Below are 23005 nucleotides of genomic sequence, written 5' to 3'. Positions count from 1 at the left end.
CAGAAAAAGCTAGGATTAGAGATGGTGCTATATAAAAAGGATTTGTTTGATGGCTTTGATCCCTATGTGCTACATGGAAAATCAACACTTTTTTTTTGAGATATGTATAAATGGAACCACGTGATTCTGGACTAAAAGGGACACCAAAGGGGTGGAGTGAAGGAAAAACGACTTCAGAGGCAGAGACATAGAAGCTAAATCCTGGAGCCAAGAAATCTCTGTCCATGAGAGCTGGAGCCACCCATAGACATGGAGAGGGTGAATTTGCCCCACAAGCAGAAGGAGGCTTTTTGTCTTGATATCCAGGAAGAGTATTTTGGTTTAATTTCTCTTTCCATTTTTGGGCAAGAAGGATTTCTCACTCCTACAATGCCAGGACTCTCATCCCTGGGTGTCATGGCCCACATTGCCAAGGAGATTTATACCCCTGGGAGTCATGTCCCACATAGTGGGGAAGGCAGTGAGCTCACCTGTGTAGCTGGCTTGGAGAGACAGGCCAATCTGAGCAACTGAAGAGGTTCTCTGAGGGTGACTTTTGGGCATAATCATAAGTATGTTTAGTTTATCCTTTTCAGGAATAAGTTTCATAAGGGAAAGCCCCAAGATAGAGGCCTGGCCCATCAAATTGGCCATCCCTAATGTTTGTGAGAACATCATCTCTTCCCCAGGTGGGGAAGTTTAATATTTCTACCTTTTCCCATGGTCCTTCAAGGAGACGATGCAAATGATTTTTAATCTTCTGCACAGATTACTCTGAGATTTATCAGGGCATCGCACCAACCTGTACAAACCAATAGGATCTCACTCCTTATTCAAAGTCTCATGTAATTATGGTGTTCTAATAAGCTGACCACGTAAGTTAGATTAGATAGTTTGTTACTGAAAATATAATAATTTGTATCAAATAAACATCACTTCCTTTGGTCTCAGACAGAAGTTGATGTTTTAAAATATAGTCAGTATAATCCTTTATTCTTTAGTCTGATTCTCCTTAGGTCCTACCCAGATCAGCTTCATTCATATCTCTAGTTGAAGTCTGATTATTTTTTCAGTGTTTTCAATAGTTGCTGTATGGGGTAATGCTGACTTTCATAGCTGCAGAATTCTCACTCTGAGTCTTAGGTGTCATCCAAATACCTGAAATTCCAGAGAACGACCAGATTATATACAAAGAGCTCAGCATCTCAGAATTTAGAAATAACAGGTACATTCTGGAATATCTATGACTGCTGTAAAAACTTACATCTGGGAGCCTTTACAATAGGCCTTCACCGGACAACCTATGCTTTCAAATTCAATTCTCAGAGTTTGCACATTATAGTTAGTCCATATTAGTGAAGCATAATAATATTTGCTTTTCATTTCTGGCTTATTTCATTCAACATACTGTCCTGAAGGTCTGTGAACCTAGTTGAATGCTTCACAACTCTAGTGTATTTTTAAGTTCTTCTATTATGCCTTTTATTCCCATAAGTTGTGCTATTTTTCTTTTTATGTTTTCAAATTATTCTTTATGCTCACCCAGTGTCTTCTTAATATCCTTTATCTCTTAAGCCATATTCTGTGACATCTCTTTAAATTGATTTAGAAGATTTGTTTGAACATCTTTGATTAGTGGTTCCAAATTCTGTCTTCTCCAACTTTTTAATTTGTTCACTTGACTGGGCCATATCTTTCTGTTTCTTAGTATGACTTGTAATTTTTTTTTTTCTGATGTCTAGGTATCTGATATTCTTTATGAATTTACTCTAATGGTCAGTTTCTCTCTCTTGCCTAAAATTTTATTGTTGATTGGATTTCTATTAAGTCTCTTCTTTGACTCTTGATTCAACTTATCTTAGTTCTTTAGAATTGCCTGTGTTTTACTGATCAAAACAGGGCCAGGGGCTATGAAGGGGCTGCAGAACAGTTACAAAGGGCCCTAGTGAGAGTGTCAGAAAAGATGCCCAAACCCCCGCCCCCCTTTTTTGTCAGCTTCCTAAAGCTGCACTTTCCTAGCCTGCCCAGCAGATGGCATTCTTCAGGCTATTTCTTGCAGCCCTAAAGAGGGAGTGTGTTTTTCAATCTCCAAAGGCTCAACCTCTGGTGAGGGTGGTGTTGAAACAGTGTCCTTTGGGAATCCTCGCAAGGTAGGCTGACCAGCAATTCAGCTGTTCAATGGACCCAGTGTTCCAAAGTTGCTGACCAGAAGTTATGCTTGTCTCTCTGTGGGGCTCCCTTTTTTCCTGGGGAGGAAGCTCTCCATGTCCCTCTCCATCCTTAGCAGCCAGCCACGGACAGTACCCAAGGCTGCTTGCCTCAAGGGTGGGGAGTGGGCTACAGCCACTGCTGCAGAGTAATTCACTCACAGTTTATTAGCTGCAGCTTCTCAGTCTCCCCATCCCATTCCTTCCTGGATGCTGTACAGTGCTCTTCCAGCCTAGAGCCCCAGAAACACTGCTTCAGATAGGTTCTGCCTGTTCCTACTCTACCACCTTCCCTGGAAGTTCTCCTCAATTGACCTTTTATAGTCTTTTCTAGTTTTATAGCTGAGCATAAAAATTAGTTGAATAAAATCTAATTTTGGCATCTCTAGATTTTGGGGGTTGACTTTGTTCAATGGTAAAACATGATTTCTAAATTATTTTTCAATGTATTTTTGTTATCAAAGGAATACTTGTCCTTTGTTAAAGTAAATAAAATAAGGATAAATAATGAAAATTAAGAGCCTTCTGCTTTCTTCCCCCTTCACCATCAGTATCATTTACAAAGAAGTATCATATATATGCATATTTGTTTATTTGTATGTGGCACTCACAATGCATGAGGCACTATTATAAGGGATTTATATATATATACTCATTTAATCCCCACAACACACACCATGAGGTATGTATAATTATTCTCATTTTACAGATGAAGAAACTGAAGCATAGTGGGGTTAAGTAACTGGCTAACATACACAGCTAATAAATCTTGAAAACATCTCTAACATGCTTATGTACCCATTTCTAGATTTATCAATTTCAGATATTCTTTATTATTCAACCTGCTGTGATAGACTAGGATTTGGCTAATTTTACCAAGGTTTCCAACATTTCTCCATCTCCCAATACACTCCTGTTAAAAATTTAGGCTGTGGCTTTAGTTCGTGTGATTTTAAGTTTTGTCCTACTTTAATTTCTTCTTTCCTAAAATTACAGTAATATGTTTTGAGTCCATTCTGTAAAACAATAGCACTGCCTTTGATCTTCCCTTTATCTCTCCTACCCCTTCTCTTCCACCTGCCAACTTTTGCCCCTATATTCTTACTTTTATCAAGGTTCATGCTACTTACATTCTAATCTGTAACCATGATACTTTCATGTTTTGTCCACCAGCTCTTTCTAACTTATGAAACTCGATAGACAATCTTAACTTACTGTGATCGTGTAAATATTGTTCCTGGTGGGTCAAATGGTGCATTATGTTTATGTTTTTTTTTTCTTCTACAGATGTTATTTCTTGGAGAGTTTCTAAATGGTTTCTCTCTTTCTTTGCATCATTTGCCATCATCATATTTTACATTTTGGTAAAACTCTGACTCACACTGTCAGTAATATTGTGAGTCTTTTACACAATGTGCTCCTCTGCTTGGGGTTTTCCATCCTCCTGGTTCAGACCACATCACTTGCTATTCTGGTGTCTCACTGTCATCCTGAGACTCACCTTCACTGCTCTTATGAGTCAGATCCACTGTTTTCAAACATTATCTTTAGTCTTGGCTTATTTCTTCTTTTTGTTGGAAGTTGTCCAAAACTAATTTCCACAGAAAGGATCATGGTAGTTGTTTTAGCTGCCAAAATGCGATATACCAGAAAAGGAATGGCTTTTAAAAAGGGAATTCATTAAGTTGCAAGATTACAGTTCTAAGACCATGAAAATGTACAAATTAAGGTACCCAGAGAAAGGTACCTTAACTGCAAAGAAAGGGCTGATGATGTTTGGGCTTTCTCTCTCAGCTGGGAAGGCATATCTGGACATCTGCTAGCTTACTCTCCCAGCTTCTTGTTTCATGAAGCTCACTTAGGGGCGTTTTCCTTTTTCATCTCCAAAGGTCTTTGGCTATATGGGCTCTGTTGGCTCTGAAGCTTTTTCCAAAATGGTTCCCTCTTAAAGGGCTCTAGTAAGCAACCCCACCTTGAATGATTTGAGATACATCTCCATGGAAACAATAAAAAAGATCCCACCCAGAAATACTGAATGAGAATTAAAACGCATTGCTTTTCTGGGGTACACAACAGTTTCAAACCAGCACATTCCACCATTTGGACACCCCAAAAACATGTTCTTTCCAAATACAAAATACATTCATTCCATCACAATATCAAAAAACCTTTTCAGTAAAAATACAAATACAATACAAAGTCAGAAACAGTACAAAATCTCAACAAAGTTAGACTCTGTCTTAAGGCAAAATTCTCTTGAAACTGTGGAACTCAGAACAAGCTATCTGCTGCCAACATACAATACAAAGGAGGGACAGTCATAGAATTCATGTTTCCATTTCCATAGAGAGAAATTGGCAGGAACTTTAACAGTTCTTTAAACCAACAGGGCAAACTCCATTAGATTTCATAGTATGAGAGTCATTTATCCTCAGAACTTTAGCGAGTGGCAGCCTCACCCTTTCCAAGGGCCTACGCAGCAGCCTGGCTCTCTCCAATTGCAACCAGGGAGCACACTGGGGAGACCATCTTTTTCTTGGCTCCACCCTCTCCAAACATTAGGGCAGCACCTGGAACCTCTGCCATCTCTGGGGCACATGCTTAACCCCTCCAGAATAATGGGGTGGCACCCAGGCTCTCCCCAAGGAATGTGCTCCACCCTCTCTGAGGCTTGGTGCACTGAAAATCTTGCCCTATGCCTTAGGGGAAAAACTCACCCTCTCCAAGTGCCTGGGTAGGTCTACTCTCCTTGCCCAGGGTTTTTTGGCTTCAGACCTTACTTTCTATGGTTCTGCCTTTGAAATTATTTTTCCTCATATTTTTCCCTTTTCTGTTCCTTTTAGACTAGACTGGCAGTGATTCGTTTTATATAGATCCTGCAGCACTCTTGTTGGTTTTCTATGCAGTACACTGAGATCATGCCCATCAGACAATAGGACTTTCCACAGATCCTTTCTGGATAATTCCATCTCAAATCCCTGCTTGTCCTGTAATGGCTACTGCTTCCATTTTGTTTGGTTAAATCCTCATGTGCAGCACTATTCTTTGGGTCTCCCTTTCTGGAAGCTCAGAATTTTCCAGACCACCAATTTCTGTTTTCCTTGTACCCAAGAGTTCAGTTCTCAACTTATCTCTTTCCTGTTGCATTTCTCTATAAGCTGCAAGGACAAACCAGGACGAACTTTCCACACTTAATTTGGAAATGTCTTCTGCTAAACATACATGTTAATGGCTTTTAAAATCTGTTTCCTTATGAAACCAGTAGTCAATTTTGTGAGATTCTTTGCCACTTTAAAACTAGAATCACTTTCCTTCCAGTTTGCAATAACACATGCATCATTTCTGTCTAAGGCCTTATCAGAAGCATCTTTAGAGTCCACATTTCTACTAACAGTCTTTTCAAAGCATTTTAGGCCTTCTCTATAAAGCTTCTCACAATTATTCCAAAATCTTTCCCTTATCTATTTAAAAAGCAATTCCAACATGCTTGGTATTTGCAAACTACAGCAGTACTACCCGCTTCTCTGATACCAAAATCTATTTTCGTTTGTTAAAGCTGCCAGAGTGCAACATGTCAGAAATAGAATGGCTTTTTTTAACCTGAAAAAATATTTATTCAATAGTTCCAGTAAAATTGAGTTGGAATACAATGTACATGCAAGCAATTTAGCTCCTTATAGGTGGCATCCACATCAAGAGTTCTAAGTACTTTCAATATTCATAACAGGATGGCTTTTTTTAAAAATACATAGTCAGGCACTGGGAATTGAACCTGGGTCTCCAGTATGGTTGGCGAGAATTCTTCCACTGCACCACCACTACACTGCCCAGGATGGCTTTTAAAATGGAAATTCATTAAGCTGCAAGTTTACACTTCTTATGCCATGAAAATGTTCAAATTAAGGCACCCAGAAAAATATACCTTAATTCCAAAGAAAGGGCCAGTGACATTCAGCCTTTCGCTCTAAGCTGGGAAGGCACATGAGATGTCTGCTAGCTTACCCTCCTAGCTTCTGTTTCATGAAGCTCCCCTGCAGGCATTTTCCTTCTTCCTCTCCGAAGATCTCTGGCTTTATTTGCTCTCATGGCTCGAAAGCTTTTTTCAAAATGGTTCCCTTTTAAAGGGCTCCAGTAAGCAACCCCACCTTGAACGGGTGGAGACACATCTCCATGGAAACCATCTAATCAAAAGTTACCACCCATAATTAGGTGGGTCACATCTCCATAGAAACAATAAAAAAGATCCCACCCAGCAATACTGAATGAGGATTAAAGATCATGGCTTTTCTGGGGTACATGACAGTTTCTAACTGGCACAGTAGTTAATTTTTCTGATTGCTTACATATCTAAAAGCATTTCCTTTTTCCACCTTCAAATTTGTTTAATGGTTTTCTTGTATATGTATTTCTAGGTGGAGAATCATTTTCTCTTAGACATTTGAAAACATCTTCCACTGTTTTTAAGCATTTAGTACTACTGATAATTCTGATGAAAATCTGTTTTGTTCCTCTTTGAGGAATTTGTTTTTATTTTCACTCTGGAAAATTAAATATCTTCTCTTTATTATTTTGAAGTTTTAGCATGATATGGCTCAATGTAGGATTTTTTTTTTTTTTTGACTCCTCGAAACTGGGAATGTCATGAGCCCTTTCCACCTGCAGATAGTCGCTGAAGTACTTCAGCTGTAGAAGATCTCTTCTATAATCACCTCCCTTCAATTGTCTCTTGTGGTGGATTGAATTATATGCCCCAATTTAGACATTTCTTGGTTTTGATCTGCATTCCTGTGCGTGTGTGAACTCATCGTAAATGCAAATCTATTAACAATATCATCTTTTCTAATGCTTTAAATTGATTTTTGAATTTTATTGAAATTTTACATGAAAAAGAAATTAGAAATACAATCAATTTCCAAATGTTCTGAAAGAACAAATTGTCACAGCTTTGATGTTTAAGCCAAACAAATGTTGTAGGGCAGAATTCAAAAAGTGTGTGAAATTATAACAATTAGAAAACATAGTAAACCTACTTCTAGGAACGCAAAAATACAATCATAGGCTATTTTCAATACGAGAAAACTTAAATTTGATTGCTTTAATTTGTTAAAACTTCTAAGACAAACACTAGCTTGTACTTTTATTTTTACAGTATACTCCATTCTCCTAAGTAACCTATCCCAAATCCCCAAAAATGAAATGGTCCAAAACCAGTTTCTGCAAAATCATGATTTAACAGTGTGCCCAGTTTTTTTTTGAAGTGAAAATGAAGACTGAAGCAATAAAAGCATTGTAAATCCCAGAGTAAGGGAACTCTGCAAGCCCAATAATGTCCAAGAGCCTTTATGAAAAGAGGAAAAAGAAGAAGACGTGAGTATATACATGTTCTAGTTTGCTAGCTGCTGGAATGCAATATACCAGAAACAGAATGGCTTCTAAAAAGGGAAATTTAATGAGTTGCTAGTTTACAGCTCTAAGGCCAAGGAAAGGTCCCAATTAAAACAAATCTATAGAAATGTTCAATCAAAGGCATCTATCCAGGGAAAGATACCTTGGTTCAAGAAGGCTGATGAAGTTCAGGGCTTCTCTCTCAAGTGAGAAGGCACATGGCGAACACAGTCAGGGCTTCTCTCTCAGCTGGAAGGTCACATGATGAACACAGCATCATGAACTCCTCTCTCAGCTGGAAGGGCACATGAACACAGCTAACTTTCTTTCCTGGCTTCTGGTTTCATGAAGCTCCCTGAGAGGCGTTTTCCTTCTTCATCTCCAAAGGTCGCTGGCTCATGGACTCTCCACTTTGTGGTGCTGCAGCATTCTCTGTTCTCTCCAAATTTCCTTCATTCTCCAAAATGTTTCCTCTTTTATAGGACTCCAGAAACTCATCAAGACCCACCTGAATGGGTGGTGACATGTCATCACCTAATTCAGCTTAACAACCACTCTTGTTTAAATCACATCTCCAGAGAGATGATCTGATTATAGTTTCAAACATACTGTTTTGAATAGGGATTATTCTGCTTTTACAAATTGGGATTTTGATTAAAACATGGCTTTTCTAGGGTCCATATATCCTTTCAAACCAGCACAATACACAGTAGTGATTCTTCAGTTCAATACAAATGGCAGCAAATTGCTACTTACAGATGAAACAGTTAAGGCAAATTTTTTTTGAAGAATGTAAATCTAGAGCCAGTTGTATCTTGCCAATATTATTTTCAAGCCCTTATTTCCACTGTTGTCCATAAGTATCCTGAAAAACTTCCCATTTGTCATTATTATAGCAACGCTTACTAGAATAGTCAACACCTTGCTGAAGCAGCTGCTGAGTGATGGGTTGGGAACCTCAGTTGTGTTGGTTGTTGGTCTAACAGTGCTTGGAATCAGGTTGGTTGTACCTACCTGACTTTCTCTGGTGTCCTGCATTGCCCCCACCATTGCCCTGAGCTTCATGGAAACTTTGCCCTCTCTGCTGTTGTACAGCAGACCCCTTCTGCCACCTCTAGAGTCTTTTGGTAGTCCCAAGGTGTCCTCCTCTGAAAATAGCCAGCTGTACCTCTTGGAGGTGGTGCTCCTGTCCCCTTGGTGGTGGTGGAGCACCTCACCCTCCCCTTCCTCCTCCTCTTCCTCTTACAGCATAGCCATCATCATGGCCATGGAAGGATCTTCATAAGCCTCCATGATAATTGAGATAATCGTAACCATTGAATTTATCATAGGACTCTTCATAGCCAAAGTAATCTGGAAGGTAGCCATGGTCACCTCTCTCCCTACCATGGCCCCAACTTCTAATCAGAGGTGGCATGTTAGAGGAGGGGTGAAGCTCTTCATACATAAAGCTTCCTGAAGCCTGTCAAGTAGCTTGGCACACTTTCCTTTTCTGTCTGGTGGCTTGGCTAAGACTATTTCAATCTGTTTCCTTTTTACTTCTTTGTCACTTATTTTACCCATGGTCTGAACATCTGCTCCTGTCTTCAAAATGAACAAATCCATAATCTTCTAACCTCTTCACTCTTTCAAGTTTTCCAAATTCAGTAAATGACTTCTCCCTTTGCCTGTAGGTCTTCATAACTCCACATCCAAATGCACTTTTGTTTGGACATGCGATACACCACTTTCCTGGAACTGTTGTAGTACGGGCAGAGCTCCTTCATCATTAAATTCCCTGACAGCATCGGTTACTCTCAGGATCCACATAAGCTACCAATCCTGTCTGAAATATTTCACCAAGTCTCTCTGGTACCTTCTCAGGGAGGCTTGCCTCTATCAGTGTCTTGCAGTGTTTTGTGTGCGTTACTCTGGAAGTATCCATTGCTTCTTCCTCTTCTTTTAACTGTACCTCATTACCATTTACCTGATTAGCCATTTTATTATGCTGCAGGGTAAAGCAGAGGTCTACAGCCCAGACTGTGAGAATCAGCACCAGGCACTTTGAAAGTGACTCGAAAAGAGGAGCTCCTCTTCATGGACCCAAGTGACTCAGGTCTGCCTTAATCTGGATTACTGGAGAATTTTGTAAATAGAAGAAATTCAAACAGAAGGAGAAAGTGCAAGGAGGGTCAGGAAGCTGATGGTCAATGGAATGGGAAGAGAAAGGAGAGAAAGTTGTCACGTGATAGGAAAGCTAAGAGGTCTGAGGATTGTCTGCCAGAAAAATGCCACAGACCCAGGAGGGGTCTTCTAGTCTCTAAAACCAGGAGCCAATAAATTCCTATTGTTTAAACCCAAACTGATTTGTGGTATTTTGTGATAGCAGCCTAGGGAACTGAGACAGCTCTCTAATATTGGACATCTTGGAGTAATCAGCGATGTCTTCTTTTCTCTAGTTTCTATTTTTTGTCATAGTTCTATTATTCTGAAACATTCCTGGTATTCATATCTTTATATGCAAGAAAACATTTACCTTATGATTTCTACTTTTTAATAGCATCCTGTTCTTGTTTATGTATTTTTGTTTATAGCTACAATACATACAATATCTCTTTGAATATCTCTGAGGATGTTATAAAGTCTTTTTTTATGATCCCATTTTGGTGAATTACCTCCATTTCACCTCAAGTCATTTTTATTTTGAACCTTTTCATTCAGATTGCAGTTTTTTTCCCTCAGATTTTTTTGGTGATTCTTGCTGGTCCATTTGTATTTATGAAAGAAATAACAGAAAAGGTGACTGTGCTGGCAAGCTTATTATTATTATTATTACTATTATTATTATTATTATTGCATGGGCAGGCACTGGGAATCTAACCTGGGTCTCTGGCATGGCAGGCGGGAACTCTGCCACTGAGCCACCATTGCACCACCCTGGGAAGCTTAATTTTAAGGTGTTTGGGAGGGAAGCTAAATATTACAGTTTTGGACTTCTGAATGTCAAGAGTTCCAAATCCCACATCAGCTGCCCTAGTACTTCCCAAGCAGTATATTCAGTTTCTACAGCACAGAACGTCTTCCCTTTCCCTCCCTCCTCCCTCTCTCCTGTCTTTCTCTCTCCCTCCCTTTTTCCCTCCCTTTCTTTAGTCCAGGGTTGGGGCAAGGGTTAATGTTATGCAGTTGGATCTTCAGAAAGACGTTAGGTGAGGGGCTGGGAGTGGAGGGAAGTGTAGCTTTTGTCTGAAAATTTCCAATGTATCTCCCTGTTTTTAACCCAGTCTCACTTCTACCCTCCATATTAATTTGCATGTCAAAGTCCTTAGCCCTCTGGATCCTACTAAACAAATTATCCTTTTACAAACAGCCCTTTCTGTGGGTATACTTCAGAGCATCTTTCTTTGCCCTCTCTTATCAGTCATTATTTCATCATCAGCTTTCAGTCTTAGAGAAATTTGTTGACATCTTTGGTTGAATATGTCCTTTTCTCTTTTCTTTCAAATTGTTGATTTATACCATTTTTGTTTCTTTCTTATTTTCATTGGGTCTAAGAGGAGATAAATTGTAAGAACTCTGTTTTTCATCTTGATTTTTCTTAGAATGAAGACAGAAATGACCATTCTCACAAGTTAAACCAGTGGTTTATGTATGTATTTATTCGTTCAAGAAATATTGATTAAATGTGTTAAATAATACATGAATATACACATACATATTATACATGTATGGGCATATATATCATATGTAACATGTATGCATGTGTATATGTGTGCTTTTGGCTCTATGGCTTAGCAACAGGGTGGATAAGAGAGGGCTTGACCTAATCTCATGGACAGGTTCCCTGAGAAAGTGAATTTGAATTAAGAACTGAAGGAATATTGAGCAGGAGGTAATTAGATGAAAACTAGGTGGGAGGAAGTATGTTCCAGGAAGAAGCAACAATATACACAAAGGCTCAGTGTTGGAAAAGAAAATGGTGCTTTAGGGAACTGAAAGAATACCATGGTGGTTAGACCAAGGAGGACAGGGGAAGGGAGATGTCACATGAAACTAGTGAAGCAGACATTGGCCAGCTGGCTCAGACCCTCTTATCCAAATTCAGGACTGGAGTCTTGATCCCTAGGAGCACTGGGAAGTCACTGCAGGAGGGCCTGGGGCGGGGACAGGAGCCATGTGGAAAGAAGGTCTGGCTGCTGTGTGGTGAATGGAGTGATCCATAGTGATGAAGGCAGAGGAGTTTGGAAGTTGTGACAACATTGCAGGGCAGAAGTGTTGGTAGTCTGGAGTAGCATTTGGAAGTGGAATCAACAGGAGTCAATAGATTTAAGAGTTATTTAGAAGTTAAGCCAGTGATTTGAACTATGACTCTGATATGAGAAGAAAGGGAGAGGGTGTTTTCAAGAGTAACTTCTAAGTTTCATGGTGCCATTGACTGAAAAACAAAAAGTTTTGGGAGAAAGAACATTATGACTTTGACTTTGGACATGTTAAGTTGAAATGTCTTTGAGATGGCAAGTAAAGATGCTGAGTTGTTTTCTGAATATACAGAGGTGAGATCTGGAGTAAAGATATTAATTTAGATTCATTAGCATATAACTATTAAATTCTTGGCAAATAAGTTATTTTTGAATGAGATTAACTAGGGAGTTAAATAATGAGAAGAGCTGATGGCATGGAATTTCTGGTTAATTGCTTTCAATGTAGCATAATAAGACAGCTAAAAAAAGCCATTCTCAATGTTGCAAAGTTGTTTTTATAAGTAATAGTAAAAATTATTGTTACAAAATAAGTTAAATGCTGACATAAAGACAGAGTTGCACATTAAAGATATTTACTCATAGAAGGTAGTGTAACTATTAATTTAACTCACTTTACCATATAGATGTTATGAGGCCCAGAAAGATACTTAGCAAAAGGGATGTTCGATTCTCTCATTCTCTCTTTTTTGGTGATAAAATATTTAGCTTTGGAGGTTTTAAAATCTATATTTCAGTCTTCTTACCAGTAATATAGATTTTTTTATATGAAAAACAAAGGAAAGATGGGTTTTTCCTTAAGTACACTATTTGTTGATAAAACGTTATCTTTAATTTTAAATAAGTAGACTTTGGTTTAACATTAGAAGAAAATCTAACTTTAGCCTCTCCAACATACTAAGGGAAAGTAGTGTTTAAATTATGGTCAAGAAAACATTTTAAGCAATTGTAAGTAAAAGCATTTGATGCTAGATTCTAAATGTCTTAGTTCCTATAGAAAAGACTGGAATTCTCATAGTCCAACAGGATTTGAAAAACATGTCAGGCAGATGAAAGTAGTTTCTATTTTATAACGCTCATGATGATATTGTGCTATCTGTTTCTATAATCCATATAAAGTGTTTATGTTCAATATAATTTTTACCTATTTCCTCTAGATGGTGCACATGGCACACTTATGTTGGAGAAGCAATGGGAAATCCCTAAAGCTTTTCTATGTTTTTTTCTAACTGAGAAAACTACAATCTTTTTACCCATCTTCTATAATTTAGCAATTGAAATTACTGTAATTCATGACTGTAAGATACTAGGAGGTATACAAGAATTGCTTGGAGCATGGTAAAATGAAGTACAATTTTTTTCTTGATATTATTATAAAATTAATTTTAGCTTTCCGTGAATACAATTTTTGATACATTAAAACCATTCTTTCAGTTCTACAAGTGAATGATGAATATTCAAGTAACCAGACCATCGTCAACTCTACTCCATTCCAATGTAGAATGGAAAATGGCCCTACGTTTATTTATGTCATATTAGCCTTTGAAGGTGTGGACTGCTACTGTGTGCTTGATATGCATTAAACTTCCCTGTCTCTTCCCAAACCTTAGTGAAGATACAGGATGTCTTAATGTAGTGGCACATAGATTTTGAGGGTTATCTTCCCTCTACAGCAAGAATGCTTGTTGAGTAGGATTGAAGCCACCACAAGAGTGCAGGGCAGGCTTTCTGCAGGGAGTGCAGTGGATTGAGGAGCCCAGGAATGGAATGGCTGAAAAGCATCACTTTTAGTATTAAAATAAAAGTTTTAATGATGTTTGAAACAGCTTGCTTTTTTGAAAGGACTAGCTATGTTTGAATAAGCCCTAAATATTTCATTTATTACATTTGAATGCTTCTTGTCTGTATTTTTTACTTTCTTTTTGACCCAAAAGTTTAAAACTATGCACTGGATTAAAGGCACTGTTTTTCAAATGATCATCTGTATTCTCTTCTTCATCATGGTAGGTAACTTGACGAAGATATTTTGTGAACAAGTCATCTTTAGCAAATATGTTATTAGTATTATCATGATACAAATTTCCTGAGAACCTGCTATTCCAGGGTCTAATATTTCAAAGAAGACCTTGCTGAATTTCAAATATGTGGTGTAAAAAATAAGTAAAATACCTCTGGAGCTCACTGTTCTCTCTCAAGAGAGAAAGGAAAGCTTTAAAACAGGTCTTGTGGAAATGGAATGAGGAAATTCTTCTTTCTCTTCCTTTCTCCTTCAGTTTCTTCCTCTTTATTATCCTCTGGATCAATTTAAATTATAAAAGAAATAAACTCCAATAAAAAAAGGCAAAACTACAAAATGTGTAATGCAAAAATTAAAATTTCCTGGTCCTGGTCTCCAGTTTTCCCAATCATATTCTCTAGAGGTAACCATTATTAACAGTTAGAAGTGGGTATTCTCATATCCACATTAATTTCATGTATAAATATTTATATTTTTTACACAAATGAGATATAACCATAACACTGCTTGTTTTTTCATTCTTTTGCTATTTATAAAAAATACTGATTATGAGATTATGGAATTATGTTTTAACAATTCTAACCCTTTTTATACAGTATTTATATCCCTCTGAAAGAACTAACAACATTCAGCCTTCTATTCCTGTCAGAACTGCACAATCTCACACACAAGTAGATGGTATTTTCTTTGACCCTAGAGAGAGTGCCCTATACATCTTATTAAAAAATTTTATTTTGAAGTACTTATCTATTCACAGGAAGTTGCAAAGCTATCACAGGTAGGTCTTGTGCACTCTTTATTCAACCTCCCCGTGCTATCATCTTGCATAACTAAAGTATGCTATCAAAACTGGGAAATTGACATTGATACCATCCACAGAATTTATACAGATTTCACCAATTGTATATGCATTTATTTGTGTGTGTTCCTCAATGCAAATTTTTTTTGTTTGGGTGCATGGTCTGGAAATCGAACCCAGGTCTCCCACATAGAAGGTGAACATTCTACCATTGAACCACCCTTGCACCCTCTTTAATATAATTTTATCATATATGTGGTTTCTTGTAACTATGACCATAATCAAGACATGGGACTGTCCGTCACAGCAAGGACCCCCTGGGTTCCCCTTCATAGCCACAGCTGCCATCCCTAAACCTTGGCAATCACTTATCTGCTTTTTTTTTAAATTTAACTTTTTATTTTGAAATAATTTCATACCTACTAGGCAATTGCAAAAATAATTTAAAAACCCATACAGAGAACTCCAACATAACGCCAGTCCAGAGACCAATCTGCTATTCATCTCTCTAATTTTATTTCATGAGTATTCTATACAGTAATAACCTTTTGAGATTGCCTTTTTTTTTACTCAGCACAACTTCCTTGAGCTTTGTATAAGTTGCTGTGAGTTTGTTCTTTACACTGTATAAAAACAAACTATATGATATTTTTAATCACATATTAAAAATATATGGGTGGGCCATGGTGGCTCAGTGGCAGAGTTTTTGCCTGCCAGGCTGGAGACCCGGGTTCGATTCCCAGTGCCTGCTCATGCCAAAAAAAAAAAAAAAAAAAATATATATATATATATATATATGATAAATGTCTTACTATGTTAGTACATATAAAGCCATCCAACATTTTAAAACAAAATTACAGTGTGCCATTGTATAGATGTATCATTATTTAATTAATTGGTCACTCATTTTTTGCCTACTTGTGTTAAAATATGTATAGTGCAAGTTCTTAGAATTACAAAGCATGGCATTTAAAATTTCCATATATATAGCCTTCCAAACACAGAATTAATTTCTATTGGTGATGAATGACATGGCTATTTTTCTATATAATTATCCATACTGTCTGTTAGTAAGCTTTTAATTTATCTTTGCTTATCTGATAGATTAAAAATTGCATTTCAGTGCTTTAATGCAGTAAAGTTGAGTCCATTTTTTTTTTTAAAGAAGTTACAGGTTTACAAAACAATTATGCATACAATACAGGAGCCCAGCACCTTTCATTGGTGTGAAAGATGTTACAACTGATGATAGCACATTTTTACAGTTGTACTATTAACTATAGTCCACGTTTTAATTTAGGCTTTACTGTGTAGTATAGTTCTATGGATTAAATAAAAAAAAATCTGCTACCATATATATATATATATATATATATATATATATATATATATATATATATATAACCTGACATTTCCCCTTTTAATCACATTCAAAAATATATTTCAGTGTTGTTAATTATATTCACAGTGCTATGTTACCATCGCCACCCTACAATACCTAAACATTTCCATCCTTCCAAATAGGAATCCTGAACATTTTAAGCTTTAATTTTCCATCCTCCTTCCCCTCCCCTTCCAAATAAATGGTCACATTTATTCTAGATTCTGACTCTATGAGTTTGCTTATTCTGTTGTTTCATATCAGTGAGATCATAAAATTATTTGTCCTTTCGTGTCTGGTTTATTTCACTCAACATGATGCCTTCAAAGTTCATTCATATTGTCTCATGTAGCAGGACTTCATTCCCTTTTATGGCTGAATACTATTCCATTGTTTGCATATTCCACATTTTGTTTATCCATTCATTGGCTTATGGACACTCGGTTTGCGTCCATCTTTTGGCAATTGTGAGTAATACCACTATGAACATTGGTGAGCAAATACATTTTTAAGTTCCTGCTTTCAATTCTTTTGGGAATATACCAGGTTATATGGTAGTTCTGAGGAACCTCCAAACCGTCTTCCACAGCAGCTGCACCATTTTGCTTTGCTACCAGGAGTGAATGAGTATTCCTATTTCTCCATATCCTCCCCAACACTTTTAGTTTCCTTTTTTTAAAAAATAGCAGCCATTCTAGTGGGTGTGAAATGGTATCTTGGAGTTTTCATTTGCATTTCTCTGATGTCTAATGAAGTTGAGCATGTTTTCCTGTGCTTTCTAATGATTTGTACATTTTCTTTAGAGAGATATCTATTCAAATCTTTTGCCCATTTTTAAATCATGTTGCTTGTCTTTTTTTAAGTTTATATAGTCCAGATATTAAACCGTTATTGGATACATGGTTTCCAAATATTTTCTCCCATTGTGTAGGTTTCACGGATGCTGATATAAAATACAAGGCTCCAAAATCAGAATTGAAGGAAAGTTTATCATTCATAGAAATAACGGTAGTTAGAAACAAGCAATTTTTATACCTGTTCTCTGAACCCCAGTTTCCACAGAGCAATACAAAAGGGGACAGATGGTGCCTGCACACATGGAGATTTCATTATAGAAGAATCCTGAACCCAGGGAACCTGAATATTTTATACTGGACAGTACAAAAATACCTCTCCTTAGTTCTATAGAGAAAATACTACCTCTATTTTCCATACTGACATTCTTGGAAAGATAATTCAAAACCAAGGACAGTTAGTGCGTTGCTTATAAGATGTGCAGAAATATAGAGGCCCAGGGAGAACTGGTCCTCAATGGAGTCAAGATCACAGCTGCAAAAAAGGAGGAATCCTAAAATGATTTGAAGCAGAGGAATAAAGGAAGTGCTTTAAGTAATATGGAGATTGTATCATAAAAGAAAGAATGCAAAATAAGAATTTAAAAGCTGTTATACTAATTCAGGCAAAAGTTGGAAGGATTTTGGTTAGGTGGTGGTAGAAGATAAGGCAGAACATAAGGAGAAAATTCAAAGGAAAATGATCAGGCATCAGATACTGATTAGATATGAGGGGAAGAAGATAGTGAAGATGGAACCCAGTCTCATTTGTAGGGAAATTTTTATCTAAACTTTTTATCTCCTTTTGTTTCCTGGACTAAGCACCAACCTCCATTTTTTTTTCTTTTTATTTCTGTAGTAGATACCTCTGTTCAAGGTATCTGTTTTTTCCTGGGTGAGCTTTGGTGGTTTTATCTTTCGAAGATTTTATCCATTTCACCTAACTTGTTGAAAATACTGGCAAAAGTCATTCATAGTATTTGCTTACTATGCTTTCAATATCTGTGGAATCTGTAGGGATATCACCTCCCTCATTCCCAACACTGGTAATTTGTGCCTTCTTTTTTTTCCTGTTCAGTCTGCCTTGAGGTTTATGCTAATTGATCTAAAAAATCAGTTTTTGCTCCATTAATTCTTCTCTATCACTTTTCTACTTTTACTTCATATAAAAAAATCTTTATTTCCTTTCTTCTGCTTTAATTTACTCTTCTTTTTTTAGTTTCTTCAGGTAGAAACTGAGTTCAATGACTTGAGACCTTTCTTCTCTCCTAATCTGGATGGTATAGCTAAAAAGTTCCTTCTAAACACCACTTTAGATTATCTCACAAGGTTTGATAAGTTGTATTTTTATTTACCATTAGTTAAAAGTACTTTAATATTTTATTTTGATTTATTTTTGGGTTCATGTTCTACTTAGCAGTGTGTTATTTAGTTTTCAAATATTTAGGGAGTTTTTAGACATCCTCCTTAATTTACTTGTGATTTTATTCTATTGTGATCACAGAACATAGTTTGTATGATTTAAATCTTTTTAAATGTGCTGAGACTTATTTCATGACCTAAAATATGTTATATTGTGGTAAATGTTCTATGATACATGAAAAGGACTGAATTCTGCTGTTGTGGGGTCAAGTGTTCTATAAATGTCTACTAGGTGGGTGGTATGTTGAATTAGGTACACCAGGAGAACATGCTCTTTATCAGCTATGTGACCCTATTGTAATAGAACCTTTTGAATATGCTACTTTTAGTTAAGGTGTGGCCACTTGAATCAGAATGGAAGTCTTATAGAAAAGGGAAAAAAGCCAGAAGTCAATGGAACATGGAAGAGAAAGGATAGGAGGTCTCAGGTGCATTGCCATGTGACACAAAAGCCAAGGATTGAAAGCTCGCCAGTAGTCAACCCAGAACTTCACAGTCCGTGGGGGAAAAGCATTGACTGGGTGACAACTTGATTTTGGACTTCTCCTAGCCTCAACGATATGAGCCAATAAATTCCCACCATTTAAGCCAACCCATTTTGTGGTATTTGTTTTAGCATCTGGGATATTAAGACATAAATTAACTGTAAGAATTGTTCAGGTATTCTATATCCTTACTGGTTTTCTATTTATTTGTTATATCACTTATTACAAAATTGGAGTTGACATCTGTATTAGTTTATGAAGCTGCCCAAGTGCAATTTACCAGAAATGGAATGGCTTTTATAAAGGAAATGTAATAAGTTACATGTTTACAGTTCCAAGCCTATGAAAATGTCCAAACTAAGGCATCCAGGGAGAGATACCTTAATTCAAGAAAGGCCTATGGGTCTGGAACACCTCTATCAGCTGGGAAGGGACATGGCTGGCATTTGCTGTTTCCTTGCTCCTGGGCTCTATTGCTTTCAGCCTCTGGTCCTGTGATGTTTCCTCACTTGGCTTTTCCAGGGCTGGCTTTTATCTCTTGGCTTCCCTTGGCTGTCTCCAGGTTGTGCCTTGCTTAACATCTCATGGGAAGGCATACAGCAATGTCTGCTGGGCTCCAAGCATCTCCAAACATCCATGTCTCTGTTCTGAGCTCTCTCCAAAATGTTTCTTCTTTTAAAGGCCTCCAGTAAACTAATTAAGACCCACCTTGAATGGATGGGGGTCGCATCTCCATCTAATCAAAAGGTTACATCCACAATTGGGCTTGTCACATCTCCATGGAGATAACCTAATCAAAAGTTTCATCCCTGCAGTGTTGAATCAGGATTAAAAGAAATGGTTTTTGGATTTCTTTTGAATCAGGATTAAAACATGGCTGTTCTGGGGTGGATAATAGCTTTAAGTCAGCACAACATCTTTGACTATAATTGTGGAATTAGTTTTTATTCCTTGCAGTTGGGAAGGAGCTATTTGCTTCATGTGTTTTGTATTTTGATATATTCATATATTAGTTACATAAAAATTTAGGATTATTATGCCTTTTTGAAGAACTGAGCCCTTCCTTTGTCATCTTCAAACAACTTTCCTAATTTCTGGTAATATTCTTTGTTCAGAAATCTTCTTTGATATTAATACAGGCACTGCAGATTTCTTTTAACTAATCCTAGTATGACATATTTTCTCCATCCTTTTCCTTTTAACCGAATTGTTTCTTTATATTTAAATTGAGTTTCTTATTGACTCTTGACAATTTGTACTGCTGCTTTGCATTAAGTGGCACTCTCTGTCTTTAATTGGACTGATTAAGTCATTGGCATTTAATGAGTTTATTGATATGATTGTATTTTAAAATGACTTATTGCTATTTTTCTTTTTGTTTCATCTGTTCTTTGTTCCTCTTTTTCCTCTTCTGCTTTCTTTTGAACTAATTGAATTTTTATGATTTTTTAATAATTGTTTTAATGTCATTGTGTACTACTTTTATCATCTGTGTTATTTCTGGTTATGTTTTGATCTATTGATTTTTTTTCCCCCTCATCATCAAATGTATTTTCCTGCTTCTTTACATACTTTGTAATTTTTGCTTATTTGCCAGATATTGTGAATTATAACTAGTTTGGTCCCTGATATTTTTGTGGTTTTGCCCATTTTTCTTCTTTTATAATAGAATTATGCAGTAAGTAATTTTTAGAGTCCATTCAAATGTGTGTTAGGGCATCTATACTGTTGTTTATAGTTGAGAGCCAGTTATTCTGATTGGTCTACAGAATTCCATGGTATGTATACACTGTCATCTATTTATCCTTTCCACAGCCGATGAGCATTTGGGGTATTTTCCAATTTGGAGCTATTATGAAAACTACTGTGTGACTATTTTTGTACATCTTTTTTGGGGTGGACATTAACATGAATTTCATAGTACTACCAATTTTAACTCCTACCAGCAATTTATGAAAATTTCAAATTTCCCATTGTTGCCATAACTTGGCATTTTCTATTTAACTTTAGCCAGAAAGGTGTTTTGTTTAGTCTTATCTCACTGTAGTTTTTAAAAAAATTATTCATTTTTTAATTAATTTTACTTACCAACATTCTATAAACACCAAACATGGCTTCCCTCTTCCTTCATTCCTTACATCCTCTATTAACCTTGAATCTCCTTTCTGTCTCTCCCAATTTACTATTTCTAGTAAACTCTCATAGGTGACATCATTCAATATTTGTTCATAATCCTATATTTAACTTTATAACATATATGGTCAGTTCTATATTTAACTCTATGAAGAACCACCATATTGCTTTTCACAGTGGCCGTGCCATTTCACATCCCCACTAACAATGAACTAGAGTTCCAATTTCTCAACATCCTTTCCACACTTATTTTCTATTAAAAAAAAACAGCATTCTTGAAAGTGTGTGATAGCTCATTGTGGTTTTGATTTGAATTTCCCTAATGACTAATGATGTTGAGCATCTTTTCATATTTCATGAAGTAAAATTTCATAAAATTTTGTTAGGTGCCTTCATTTATTTATGTGCTTTCCTTTTTCTTATTGATTTTATGTGTGTTCTTTACGTATTTTAGGTACTAGTCTCATTGGATATTTTTAAAACAGTGTCTACAATTGTTATTTCCTTTTTAATTTCTTATTGTCTTTCATTGAACAGATATTCCTAATTGCAGGTAGTTCAATTTAGGATATTTCTCTATCATTAGTGCTTTTGTGTCTTGATTAAGAAGTTTTTTCCTACCTCAAGGTTATAAAGATATTCTCCCACATTTTCTAATATATTGCATATTAACTGTTTAGTTATTTCAGTCTCTCACCTACTAACCTATAAACCTCTTGAGGCAGTCATTGTATTATATTTATACTTAAATCTCTCATACTTAGAACATTATGTGGCACAGAGCAGTTATTCAATAAATAAATAATCAAATGTTCCCAATTTTGTTTTTTATATGATGACCTTGAGCAAGTAATTTAATTTTGCTTTAGGTCTTCTCCTTCTTTTAAAATTTGACCACTTGGTTTTCAGTTCTAAAAATTCATAAAACAGATTTTAACAAAATACGTTCAGTGCCACATTTCACTTTAAACTACGTTAGTCAGAAAGGGATGGTATATAAAAAAATTGCTCATTGGTTTTAAAAAGTTGAAAATATAGGACATGACTTGCCCACTTAGTATATGATGCTGTCTTTTAATTTTACTTCTTTTTCTTTGAAACTTGTCTTCCCGCATGTTGGAGAAGTAGCATGGTCCAGGGAGACGTACCTTTGGAATTTGGCAGGCCATCAATGATTATTAATAAATAACCATCAGGTACCTGACACTATTTTAGGAGCTGAGAGGATACATCAATTAATCAAACTAATTTCTATTTTCATGGAGATAATATTAAATGAATAATTGAATCATTTGATCACTATACTTCAGTTTCCTTATTTCTAAAATAGGGTTACTGTGCAAATTAAGTCAAGTAATAAATGCCAAGTTCTAGTATATAATATGTACTCATGAAATGGTATCTATTTCTATTGCTATCATTGTTTTGGTTTATAATTAAATTTTTCCATTCAAAAAATTTATTAAGTTCCTGCTAGTTTCGGCCAAAGTCTCAGGTTCCTTAGCGACAAGCAATTGGGACACTGCCCCAAATTACCCCTTAAAAATTTGTGATTAGCCTTCTTTACAAGTTCTTTGAGACCTACCCTTTTCCCCTGAATGTTTGAGAAACACCGTTACCTCTCTCTACCTCACTGTACACAGGGACTTCTTTGCCTCACTTGTCACATGGGTGACTTTGGCAATGTTTCTGGTGGCCATAGGTAATTTTCTTGGTAAAGCCAGACACCAGGTAGAAGCTAGAGAAATTCTTTCATTCACTATAAAATTTTATATATGGTTTCCATCCCTGGTAAGTTGCAATCCAAGGGCTAAATTTCAAACTGAGGGCAGTTTGTGAACCTGAGAAGAAAATACAGCAAAAGTTCAGCACAGAGCAGATTTTTAATACTCTATTTTAATTCCTTTTCATAATAGCAGTATGAAAGCCAAGGAAAATGACTTCTAGTTGATTTATGCAGCTCCTGTGAATCACTTTGCTTTTGGCCTGGAGCCTTACAACAGCCACCTGAGGTATGGTTTATGATAACCACTCAAATATGTGCTCCCTAGCAGGCGTCTGTGATTAAATAATACAGTTTTGTTATTTCACTCAGCAGTTATGTAGTTTTGAGGGAGATGAACCCATTG

The 23005-nt window shown here is 36.5% G+C and overlaps 1 pseudogene; it reads right to left on the bottom strand.

Moving 5' to 3' along the window:
- Positions 1–8409: 8409 nt before the first annotated feature.
- Positions 8410–9252, bottom strand: LOC143683410 (heterogeneous nuclear ribonucleoprotein R pseudogene; annotated as a pseudogene).
- Between the last annotated feature and the right edge of the window lie 13753 nt (positions 9253–23005).

This window comes from Tamandua tetradactyla, chromosome 5 (genome assembly GCF_023851605.1).
Source record: "Tamandua tetradactyla isolate mTamTet1 chromosome 5, mTamTet1.pri, whole genome shotgun sequence".
Lineage (NCBI taxonomy): Eukaryota > Metazoa > Chordata > Mammalia > Pilosa > Myrmecophagidae > Tamandua > Tamandua tetradactyla.
This window is presented reverse-complemented; position numbering and strand designations above follow the sequence as displayed.